Here is a 13,279-nt window from a genome sequence, read left to right on the forward strand (position 1 = left end):
ACTAGATATTTTCAATTGCATCTTTCCTTGTTTAGCTCAGGAAGTTCTCTCTAACAGTTACACTTGTCACGACCATGGGTCACAACCCCAAAGTACTGTGGGTACTTTTAGCCGCTAGTTCCAAAAACCTAGTTTTTAAAAGTAATCTGCAATAACTATAGGTATAAAAAAACCCTTTGTATAGGACTACTGGGTTGTAATGTCTAAAGGTGTCGAACAGACCACACTGTGATCTCTTGTGATTGGAAAGATAATGAGGGTCCTACTCAACAGCGTACAACCCTATACATAACTCTGTCTCAAACTGCAGATACAGCTTATGTTTTTCACTTTGAAGAATGCACAAGGACAGGGATGGAAATGTTAGTTTCAGCTGAACTGGTGAGGACAAAGTGTTCCTATGTGCAATCATGTGTCAGACTCACTGACTATAGGGGTTGTACTTAGTTTGCCTGTGGATGGGTTGGACCTATTCTTTGCCAATGACCGAACAAAAATAATAACATTCGTGTGGTCTCGGAAAGCCAATTCAGGTCAGGGAGACCAAACAGCCAGATGAGAAAGTGACTGGCAAGTTCACTGGCCCATGGGTCAAATCTCAGCCATTGGAAGCTTGAGGGTGGTACTGCAAACAGAAGACCTTTCAGTCTGGTTATCAAGAGCATTTATTGGGAATCTTAAATCCCAAGGAATTGATAAATAGAACTTCCTTGGTAGCAGCCCATCAAGCTGACCCATGTTAAAAACGCAAGCTGCTTGCTCTGAAGACGAGGCAGAAGCAGTTCCAGAATATTACTGTGTTAAAAATGATGAGGAAATGAAGGCCACCACCCGCTCCTCACATGAGGAAGCATCAGTGATCTACCAGCTGGTGGTGCCAACTTAGTTTGTGAAGGAATGTCGCTGCTAACACAGAAAATTCTGATGGGCTGGGCCTATTGGTATATGCAAAGCATGAGACCACATCAGCTAGCTATGTTACTGGCCATGAAGGTATTGTAAAGTTCTGCAGAAAAGCCTCACTTGAACAAACTTTGTACCTATGATTCCTGAGCTGGGTTTTGGAAACTATTCAGCAGGGTGTTAGTGAACTGGATGGGAACCCTGTGCAAAAACAAAGGGTGCTACCGGTCAATCCTCACCATCATGAAGCTGTCTCGCAGAGGTTGATACACTCAGAACCATGTCTGCCAAAACAGTGGTGAGGGAATTGACCCAATTCTTCACTTGGTTATGGTCTGATCATCTAGATCCAACCAGACAAGAGGCTCAAATTTCATTTTCCATATACGCCAGCAAATCAGTGGGCATACTGCAGAGGAAGTTTTCAGCATATCATCCACAATTAGTAAGAAGGACATTGCAAGGTTGATGGTACTGTGTCTTTTCTGGCGATGATCCAGAGTATACTGGTGGGTCAGTAATTGGCTGGGTTGGATTTATCCTGTTTCTTTGTGCAAAGGACATACCTGGGCAATTTTCCACATTGTTGAGTAGACTGCAGTGTTGCAACTGAACTGGAAAAGCTTGGCTAGGGGAGTGAGGAGTTCTGGAGCACAACTCATAAGTACTATTGCTGGAATGTTGTCAGGGCCCATAGCCTTTGCAGTATTCAGTGCCTCCAGCCATTTCCTGACATCATATGGAGTGAATCAGATTGACTTAAGATTGGTATCTGTGATGCTGGGGACCATTGGAGGAGGGGGAGATGGATCAACCTCTTGGTACTTCTTTCTGAAGATTTCCTGCAAATACTTCAGCCTTATCTTCTCCACTGATGTAGTGGGCTCTTCCATCATTGAAGATGGGAATGTTTGTAGAGCCTCCTCCTGTAGTGAGTTGTTTAATCATCCATCACCATTCACAACTGGATATGGTGGTCTACAGGGCTTGGATCTGATGCATTAGTTGTGGAATCGCTTAGTTTTGTCGATCACTTGCTGCCTATGCTGGTTTGGCACACAAGTAGTCCTGTTTGGTAGCTTCACCAGGTTGACACCTCATTTTCAGGTATGCCTGGTGCTGCTCCTGGCATGCCCCCCTGCACTGTCCATTGATCCCTGGCTTGATGGTAATGGTTGAGTGGGGGAATATGCCAAGCTATGAGCTTACAGATAATGCTAGCGTACAATTCTGCTGCTGTTGATGGCACACAGTGTCTTATGGACGTCTAGTTTTGAGTTGTTAGATCTGTCCAAGGTCTGTCCCATTTAACACGGTGATAGTCCCACACAACACAATGGACAGTATTCTCAATGTAAAGGTGGGACTTCATCTCCACAAGGACTGTGCGGTGGTCACTCTTACAGATACTGTCATGGACAGATGCATCTGCAGCTGGCAGATTGGTAAGGATGTGGTCAAGTATGTTTTTCCCTCTTGTTGGTTTCCTCACCACTTGCTGCAGACCCACTCTAGCAGCTGTATTGTTTAGAACCCAACCAACTTGATCGGTGGTGTTGGTGGTCAAATGTTGAAATCTCCCACACAGACTGATTTTGTGTCCTTGTCAGCCTCAGTGCTTCCTCCGAAGTGTTGTTCAACATGGAGTACTGATTCATCATTCCTGCCTCATTCCTGATGAAGGACTTTTGCCCGAAACATCGATTTTCCTGCTCCTCAGATGCTGCCTGACCTGCTGTGCTTTTCCAGCACCACTCTAATCTTGTACTGATTCATCAGGCAATGGAGGATAGTATATGGTAATCAGCAGGAGGTTTCCTTGCCCATGTTTAATCTGAAGCCATGAGACTTCATGCGGTCTGGAGTCAATATTGAGGAGTACAAGGGAAATACTGTCCTGACTGTAAATCACTGTGTCGTCACCTCTGCTTAGTCTGTCCTACTAGTGAGATGGGACATATCCAGAGATGGTCATTGTAGTGTCCAGGACATTCTCTATCATGTATGATTCCATGAGTATGAACAATGTCAAGCTATTGCTTGACTAGTCTGTGAGACAGCTCTCCCAAATTTGGCACTAGCCCCCAGATGTTAGTAAGGAGGACTTTGCAGGGACAACAGGCCTTTTCATGACATTGGGAGAAAGTGAGGAACTGCAGATGCTGAAGACCAGAGTTGAAAAATGTGGTGCTGGAAAAACACATCAGGCCAGGCAGCATCCGAGGAGCAGGAGAATCGACATTTCGGGTATAAGCCCTTCTTCAGGAATCTTTTGTCATGACATTGTCTTTTTCAATGCCCCAGCTCGATGACCCGTGTTCCATCCAGTTTTATTTCTTTGTTGAAACTTTGTAGCGATTGGTACAAGTGAATGGCCTGCCAGGCCATTTTGGAGAGTAGTTGAGAGTCAACCACTTTGTGTGAGTTTGGAGTCACACTTAGGCCAGACCAGGTGAGGATGGTAGATTTCCTTCTCTGAAGGACATTATTGAACAAAATGGGTTTGTCCAATAATTGGCAATAATTTCATAGCCATCAATAGATTCTTAATTCCATTCTTAATTTTTTTGTGTATTGAATTCAAATTCCACCATCTGCTGTGGCAGGATTCAAAGCCATGTCCCCAAAACATCAGTTGAGTTTCTGAATTAATAGTTTAGCATTAATACCACTAGACAATTGCCTTCCCTATCAGGGAGTAAAAACTGCTAGTTAGAGATATAACTGGCACATAGTAAGATGGTTATGGTTGTTGGAGGTCAGTCATCTCAGCTCTAGGCCATCTCTGCAGGAGTTCCTCAGGGAAGTGTCCTCATGGGTCAAGAATGTGGTGCTGATGAATTCCTGATGAAGGGCTTATACCCGAAATGTTGAGTCTCTTGCTCCTCGGATGCTGCTGACCTGCTGTGCTTTTCCAGAATCACACTCTCGACTCTGATGTCCAACATCCGCAATCCTCACTTTCTCCAACCATCTTCAATTCTTTATCAATGACCTTCCGTCCATCATAAGGTCAGAGTGGGGATAATTGTACAATGCTCAGTGCCATTCATTACTTCTCACTAAAATCCCATGTTCAAATGCAACAAGATCTGGACAATATCCAGGCTTGTGTTGACACGTGGCAAGAAACATTCACACCACACAAACGTCTGGCAATAAGAGAAAATCTAACTACTGCCCTTTGAATGGTGTTACCATCACTGAATCCCCCACTATCAATATCCTGTGAGGAGTTACCATTGACCAAAAAACTCAGCTTGCCTCACCATATAACTACAGTGGCTACAAAAGCAGGTCAAAAGCTAGAATACTACAGCTAATACTTCGCCTCCTGACTACCCAAAGTCCGTCCAACATCTACAAGGCACAAGTGAGGATTGCGATGGACTACTCCCCACTTGCCTGGATGGCTGGAGCTTAACCAACACTCAGGAAGCTTGATACCATTCAGGATAAAGCAGCCGCTTCATTGGCATGGCATCCTCAGGCATCCGTTCCCTTCACTACTGGCACTCAGTAGACGCATGGTGTGCTATTTACGGGATGTGCTGAATAAATTCACCAAAGATCCTCAGGCAGCACCTTCCAAATTCACAAGCACTTCCACCTCTCAGGACAAGGACAGCAGATACACGGGAATGCCACCGGCTGGTAGTTCCCCTCCAAGCTACTCACCACCTTGACTTGAAAATATATCACAATTCCTTCACTGTTGCTGGGTCAAAATTCTGGAACTCCCCCCACCTCACGCACTGTGGGTCAACCCACAGAGATTCAAGAAGGCAGTTCACCAGTACCACCTCATGGGCAACTAGGGATGGGCAATAAATGGTGGCCAGCCCAGCGATGCCCACATCTTGAGTGAATGAAAAAAGTCACTGGCTGCTAGAAAGGTACCACCAGAGCTTAAAAAAAATTCAAATGTACCCCCCTGATGAGATAAAGGACTTGATTTTCTTATGTTCGCCATCAGGGACTCACCCAATGAGTCCACCCGATTCACTCTAGTTTAATTAGTTTCTGGGCTCCGACTGCAAGGGCCTCTGAAACTTCTCAGGGAGCGGTTTTTAGAACAGATGGAGGAAGTCGCTCCCTCTTTCACTCATTCCCATGATTATCTGTGAAGTCTTGTGGTGACTTTAAGTCATCATGGAGCAGAAAGTGACTATTTGGTCTATCGACTCTGACACATAAACAGGACTGGACTGGGACATTTTTGCTGTATATTTCAAAGCATTTCTTGTAATTTCTGGACACAGTAGGGGGCAGGAGTGGACAGTCCACTGCTTACCTTCCACCCACTATTTTATCTTCTTTGCCACCTCTAACTATCATTCAGAAACATTCCATCAAGCAGCTTCTTTTATTTATGTAACAGTAATGAAAAATACATAGTTCAGCATCAAGGTCTTACTTCAGAAAGGCCCAAGCAACTCTAGCATTTCCTGCCAGTGTTCATTAGACAATTTGGGTGCTCAGTAAACTTGGGGAAGAATCCATTAGGTAGGGTTGGTTGGTTGGTATGTTTAGGGGATGTTGAATTATATGGTAATCCTGACCACACATAGAATGTGTAGCTCTTGAGAACGGCACAAAACCAGAAATTGCTGGAAAAGCTCAGCAGGTGTGGCAGCATCTGTGGAGAGAAATCAGAGTTAACGTTTTGAGTTCAGTGACCCTTCCTCACAATACCTTAGAGAAGAGTCACAGCTGATAAAAAAACACCCAGATAGCATCTGAGCAAGGATACACCATAACACCAACACGAGGTAAACATTGACAGCGAGAGACATCCAGTCTGTTCTGGAACGTTCCAATGAATACATTCTTAAGTGTAAATGATCCCAACCTTGAGAATAGCCAACCATGAGTGCTCAATGGTGATAAAATGTTTTACTTCCGTGTACTTGCTGTCTAAAAGATTTAGTACCTTGAAAAGTTTAAGTGACTCATAATGTCAGTCAATAAACCCAGCCATCAGAATATAAAGGACTGCACCTGTAAGGCGCTAACCAGTGTACCTTTAACCTGATCTAATGCTAAGTTCCATGTAGCTTAACAGTCATGCTTATTTGAGTCTGATGTCTCACAAGTTTATAAAATCATGAGGAGCATAGATAAGGTGAATTAAATAGGTCTCTTCCCTAGGGTTGGGGAGTTCAAAATTAGGGGACTTAATTTTAAGATCAGATGAGAAAGCTTTAAAATGGATCTGGGGGGCAATGTTTTCACACAGAGGGTGGTTTATAAGTGGAATAAGCTGCCAGAGGAAGTGGTAGATGCAGGTACCGTTGCAACATTTTAAAAAAAAAACATTTGGACAGGTACATGAATAGGAAAGGTTTAGAGGGATATGGGCCCAAAGCAGACAAGTTGGACTTGTATTAGTTTGGGTAACCTGGTCAGCATGGACAAGTTGGACTGAACATCAGACTGCAACATGTTGACAGAGGGGTGGATTTTATAATACATACCAGTACTGTCACTGCCCCTCTTGATTATCACAATTTCAAAATAGATTAAAGCAATGTGTTCTGCATACACATAGATTTAAACCACACCACACGTACACACCGAAGTCCTGAACGAGGTTAATCAAACAGCAGTCCAAATGCAAAGCAGGTGCATCAGGTTTTAATAGATCTCCTGCCTGTATTGCAAGTCTCTTAAATCACTGGTTGACATAACAATCTGTAGATGGGTATATCACAAATTAGCTACAATCCAGTTTGTGAAGGTGATATTATTTGACCCCATGTGGAAAATAAATAATCTGACACAGAGATTTAGTGTTGAAGAACTTCCGGCCCTGCACTATTGACTCACTGCAGTTTCCTCCACTTTGTGCATATGCAGATCTTGCTCCTGGTGATCAGTGAATAGTAATAAAAGAGGATGGTAATTACACTTTCGTCGTAAATCTCAGAGCAGATGAGGACCTATGAACACCACCAAAATAATAACAGCTAGAATGCAATTTCCACTGTGTCAAGAGGGTGGTGCTGGAAAAGCACAGTAAGTCAGGCAACATCCAAGGAGCAGAAGAATTGATATTTCGGGCATAAGCTCTTCACTCTTGACTGTGATCTCCAGCATTTGCAGTACTGATTTTCTCCCTTTAATTTCCACTGACAATAGAAAGCATAATCCCTTTATAAAATCACCATGATTGGGGTGGAGAGGAAATGATAGTGAGTTGTTGAAACTTTGATTCACTATATTAGATTCCCTACAGTGTGGAAACAGGCCATTTGGCCCAACTATTCCACACTGATCCTCCGAAGAGTAACCCACCCAGACCCAATTCCTCTCTGACTACTGCATCTCACACTATGGGCAATTTAACATGGACAATCCACCTGAACTGCACATCTTTGGACTGTGGGAGGAAACCGGATCATCCAGAGGAAACCCATGCAGACACAGGGAGAACGTGCAAACTCCACGCACAGTCGCCCGAGGCTGGAATCGAACCCAGGTCCCTGATGCTGTGAGGCAGCAGTGCTAACCACTGAGCCACAATGCCAACCTTAGTTTCATCTAAAAATCCAGGCATATTATGGAATCCCTACAGTATGGGAGCAGATCAATCAGCCCATTGAGTCCACACTGGACCTACAAAGAGCATCCCATATGGACCCGACCCCCTTCCCTATCCCTGTAACCCCACATTTCCCATGGCTAACCCACCTAGTCCGTACATCCCTCGATGTTATGGGCAATTTAACATGGCCAATCCACCTTGGTCACAGCTTTGGACTGTAAGAGGAAACCAGAGTACCTGGAGGAAACCCACACAGGCACAGGTTGAATATGCAAACTCCATGCAGACAGTCGCCCGAGGGTGGAATTGCACCTGGGTCCCAGGGCACTGTGAGGCAGCAGTGATAACCACTGAGCCACTGTGCCACCCGTCCATCCACATATAGATTTTCTACATCTGGAACATGGTTCAGAAATAAAACTAGCATTTTCTCTCTCTTTTAGTTGTAAGTCAGTGGGGAAAAAAATCCACATGTCATTCTGTATGTATAGAATTAACTCCAAGTATGTTTTAAATTATATGGTGAGGCAGGCAGAAATTTACCAGTTATGTGATTGTGCTGATTATGTAGGCAAACCTGCTACAATGTTAATGGAAGATAGAAGTTTCTGTCTTCCATTAACCTGCCATTTAGAACCTGATGTTTATTCTGATTCTAATTCAGATGAGGCCTCAACCAATATTATTGAAGAAGTACATCACCTGATCAATTTAAGGCACAGAAATACACACATTACAGATGCTGTAAAATTCAGGATATTCGCAGATATATTACTAATGATACATTACCAGTCAGTAAGTGCCCTGAAAAGGTGGCGGAGGAGATAAAGCCTTCCATTATCTCTTCCTTACTGTGGGTTTACAGTTTTTAACTAAAGCTGGCAGACAGAACCTTTTCTCTGAGTTTAAGGTGAACAATAAAGTGACTTTTAAACACTGCCATCTGGAACTGATAATGATGTCATTGCCATTCAATGACCCAAGATAACCTTCAGCTCAAACAATGCTGGTTGTTCAGAAGTTGGATGGAATGCTTAAGCAGTATAAAATATTTAAAAATTATCATATCTTTTCTTTACTGTTGATGCTGTTGTTTCCTGCATTATTAGTTGTGATGTTGTATTGGTCACGGTGTAGACTAATTATTGGAGATAGACAAGTTCATTGCCATTCTCATTTCTTATCACACTGTTTCTCCAAAATGGATACAAATCCCAAGACCAAGATTATAGATCAACTCAAGCACCATCTATGCACCAGGTCGAAGTCGGGCTGAAGCAGATTGTCCAAGCATTACATTCAGCCAAAAGAGATAAGTTTTCTTTACATTCAATTTTACAATACAAAAGTTGACCATTTGGCCTAAATGTTCCATTGTTTAATCCTCCACAAAAAGCTATCCCCCATTATCTTCATTTAACTGTAGATGGATACTCATCTATTCCTTTCTATTTAACCTCTCCTTAAATGTTAGTTGACTACTTCTTGTGGTGGTGACTTCCATGTTCTCTCGGTGAAAAAAATTTCCTTTTTATAGCATTTGTCATTTTGTTTTAGGGTATTTTCCAATTTTTAATGTATTTATTATCTTAGATGTGCTATGTTTTGTTATACATCCTAAGGCCAATGTGACTGTGACAAGAATTAAACCATTCCTTCTCATCTTTCCCAGCCCTTTATTAAGCTGGATGACACTCTCCAACTCCAACATCTCTCCATCATTGTCCAGCCGCTGGGCTATCAGATTGGCTGGCAACACAGCAGTTCCAGGAATGATTGGCTCAAACAGTGGTCTCTGCTAGAGCTACAGCCAGCTCCTCGGGGAGAGAAGGCTACGGAGGCTGGATTGAAGGTAAATCCAGTGTATCAGTGGGGCCTGGTTGTCAGTCGCCAGTGAAGGACCTGAGAAGGTGGGGAGCTCAGGTGGGGAGGAAAGGTTCAAGAGGGATTATTGCCTTCGGAGGTAACCTCAAATGAGTACAATGGACTGCCAAAAGAGATCTCTCCTCTTGCTCCACATTATCCCACCCAGAAAAAGCTCGGAAGTTGCATGTTTGACATGGACTTAGATATGGATAAGGTAGAGGTAAGATCAAGGACTTGACTGGCCATTTCTTTGCTACTGACAAATACTGATTGGTTAATATGTTTATTCAGATTACTGTTACATAGTTGACTGGCTGACTAATAGACTTACTGGAGACAATTAATACCAGAGCATCTCATATCACAATGTCAATTAGCTGCCTTCCTGAGGTCGCTGCAATAATAAACACCCCCTGCCTTCAAATCTGGTTATGGGGCAGCATGAATACATTCTTATTATTCTATGTTGAGTGAATTGCAGAAGGAGTTGAGATTGTGGAAGTGTTGGTTGGTGATTAAAATGGTGAATAAAAAGTATTAGTAGTGACAAAGAATTAACTGCTACAGGAAATGAACTGTACTCTTCAACACTAGTCTCTGCTCACTCTTTTTTGTATCATTTTGAAAGCACTGCATGGTAATGTTGATTGGTTTGAGATTGTAGTGACCATGGAAGGGACTTCTAGCATGGTCAAGTCTGTCTCTGTATTTGACTTAGCTTGTTATAGTTCCCTTATTCTAATTCGGTTCCAATCCTTATCTGCTCTACTCTATCAATAATCTGATATAGGTACATCAAAAAATTCCAGTTCTGTGTTCACACTGTATATATTACGATAGACTTGGTGAGAGCCATGTCTCTCTAAATACATACTATGGTTTTCTCAATCTCCATCACAAATTGATTTATGTATGCCATGCTTACACCAGCAGTTATATCACTAAGTGATTTATACTCATTTTTAACTCCACTTTGATAATGTCCAAATTCAAATCATGATTGATTCTAATGGTTGGCTCCCAAAGAGTGGGCTACATTTGAATCAAGTCCTAGTTTTGATATAATCATGGGCAGTAATGAGTGAATATGAGAGCAACTGTGGAGCCAGTGATGTATTTTATGTTTGTTAGGTATATAGAATGGTACATTTTTTACTTGTCATCTATATGATCAAAGAATACATCCTTGCCAGAATTATTTTTTAATGATGAGACAAGCTTATTTTGAAAAGAAAAACAGACAGAAAAAGGAGCTGGGAGGAAAGAGGGAAGTCTTAGTCAGTCAGCCATTCTGGAGTTGTAGCCTCATATGTCAGTTTTGAGTTAATAAAAACACTCACAATGTTGATTCTGAAGTGCAGGAGTTCAAGTCCCATTTCAGATTCTTGAGTACGTATTCCAACCTGATCCCTCAATGCAATAGAAAGGGCTACACTTGCAGTTGCCATCTTTCAGATGAGATATTAAATAAGGAAACTCCTATTGTGCAATTTAAGGAAGAGCAAGGTATGTCTTTCAATGTTTTAGTCCATATTTATCCATCAAGCAACACCACTGAAAAAGGTTACCATGGAATGATCCAGAACAAATGGAGACCATTTGGCACATTATGGTTGGAAGGGCCCGGTAGTCACTCCCAGTCTCTTGCTGTTCCTTATCATCCTGTAAATGCTTATCTTTTAAATATTTATCCAATTCCCTCTTGAAAATTACTATTGAATCTATTCCCATCATCATTTTGCCAGCCTTGAGGGGGATAAGAAACAGTAAGATAACAGTGATATTTGGAAATAGATATACTGGTTATACTGACATCCATTGCACAGTATACAAGACACTCATATCAGTATGGAAATGTGTTGCTGGAAAAGTGCAGCAGGTCAGGCAGCATCCAGGGAACAGGAGAATCGACGTTTCGGGCATAAGCCCTTCTTCAGGCTTATGCCCGAAACGTCGATTCTCCTGTTCCCTGGATGCTGCCTGACCTGCTGCGCTTTTCCAGCAACACATTTCCAGCTCTGATCTCCAGCATCTGCAGACCTCACTTTCTCCACTCATATCAGTATGTCTCAGTCACCCGTTTCATTTCTGGGATGTCTCTTCTCCTGTGGTTATTGACTCTTCACCACTGGAAACAGTTTTACTTTACTGAAACATTTCAAGGTTTGTATACATCTCCTAACCTTCTCAAATCTAAGGTGAACAACCCCAGCAGTTCCAATCTCTCCACAAAGTTAAAACCCCTCACATCTGTCCAGTAGATTGCCTCTGCAAACTCTCCAAGCATATCCAGAAAATGCCAATGTTAGTTGCCCTGTCGTTCTCTCTCTCTTAGTAATGTTTCCAGTTGGTGATGTATAAGATGTAAGGGTCTGAAAGACTTATTACTGAGGTGTGCGAAGCACCTCCCACTTTGGATTTGTAGGCAATCTCGAAGGAGTAAAATGCAATGTCCCGTCTTCCTCACACTCTCTGTAGCAAATTCTGTCATATCATTGAAATCTGTGGCTGGTTGCTAATGTGCCATAAACTGTTGATTACATCTTCACCATATTTTATTTTGTTGTGAAGTTGGTGTGATAGATTTGTTGCTGTCATCTTCTGATTGGGTAGAATTTGACAGACCCTGATTGCTCTAGTGCAGTGGAGGAAAACTACTTGTTAATCTAATGAGAAAAAGACTCTTGATGTAAACACAATCTAGCTTGTTGCATGATAACAGCTAATACTAATTATTTGGTTTGATAGACATTGTTACTGAGACAAAGAGAGAGACCTTTAAGTAAGGTCTCACTTCATTGAGATTCAAAGCTGTCATTTCACCCAAATCTGTGTAATTTTTAGTTGTGTTTAATCCTCAGCTATGATACCTTTACACTGTTACACAATATCTTCTCCCAAGCTCTTTTCCCATTATTAATATTATAATTTCAAACATATTTATATTTGTCACTATTTCATTTCCCCCAGTCACTAACTTCACCAATTCAGGTAAACACAACAGGAGCTTTTTCTTATTATTCATTCATGGGCATGGTTATTGCTGGCTGGCCAGCATTTAATACCCTTCCCTTATTGCCTTTCAGAAGGAGATTGTGACTTGCCTTGTTGAGCCTCTGCAGTCAAATGTTGTGGGTTCATCCACAATCATATTAGAGAGGAAATTCCAGGATTTTGAATGAGCAAAAGTGAAGGAATGGTGATATACAGTATTTCTAAGTCAGTTTGGTGGGTGGCTTGGACAGGAGCTTGCAGGTGATGGTATTCGCATGTACCTGCTACCCTTCTCCTTCAGATGGAAGTGGTCATAGGTTTGGAAGATTCTATCTTTGGTGAATTTCTGCAGTGCATCTTGTCGATAGCACATACTGCTGTTACTAAGCATCGCTGGTGGAGGGAGTGGATGCTTGTGAATGTGATGACAACAAGTGGCTTGTTTAATCCTGGATGGTGTCAAGCTGCTTGGATGTTGTTGAAACTGCACCCATCTGGACAAGTGAGGAGTATTCCATACACTCCTGACTTGTGCCATGTCTTAGGGCATACCGGTCACCTGGAATTCCAGTTCACAGCTGACATTAAGGAGAAAAGCAGCAAACATTTTCATGGAAATTTGACCAATCTAGCAGAAACCATCCTGCAAAATTTGCTATTATCTTGGTGAGTTTTGAGAAGTTTTGTAGCTCAGGTTGAGGTTCTGGATGTAGGTTTGCTCGGTGAGCTAGAAGGTTTGCTTTCAGACATTTCATCACCATACTAGGTAACATCATCAGTGAGCCTCCAGTGAAGCACTGGTGTTCGTGATCCACTTTCTGTTTTTGTGTTTAGACTTCCTTGGGTTGGTGATGTCACTTCCTGTGGCTGCATTGTTTGCTGTGGTGATGTCATTTCCTGTTCTTTTTCTCATCTTTTTTAAACCATCATATAAAATCCATATCCATTTCACAAAGTCCTCCATTAAGC

The sequence above is a fragment of the Chiloscyllium plagiosum genome, chromosome 15, assembly GCF_004010195.1.
Source record: "Chiloscyllium plagiosum isolate BGI_BamShark_2017 chromosome 15, ASM401019v2, whole genome shotgun sequence".
Classification (NCBI taxonomy): Eukaryota; Metazoa; Chordata; class Chondrichthyes; order Orectolobiformes; family Hemiscylliidae; genus Chiloscyllium; species Chiloscyllium plagiosum.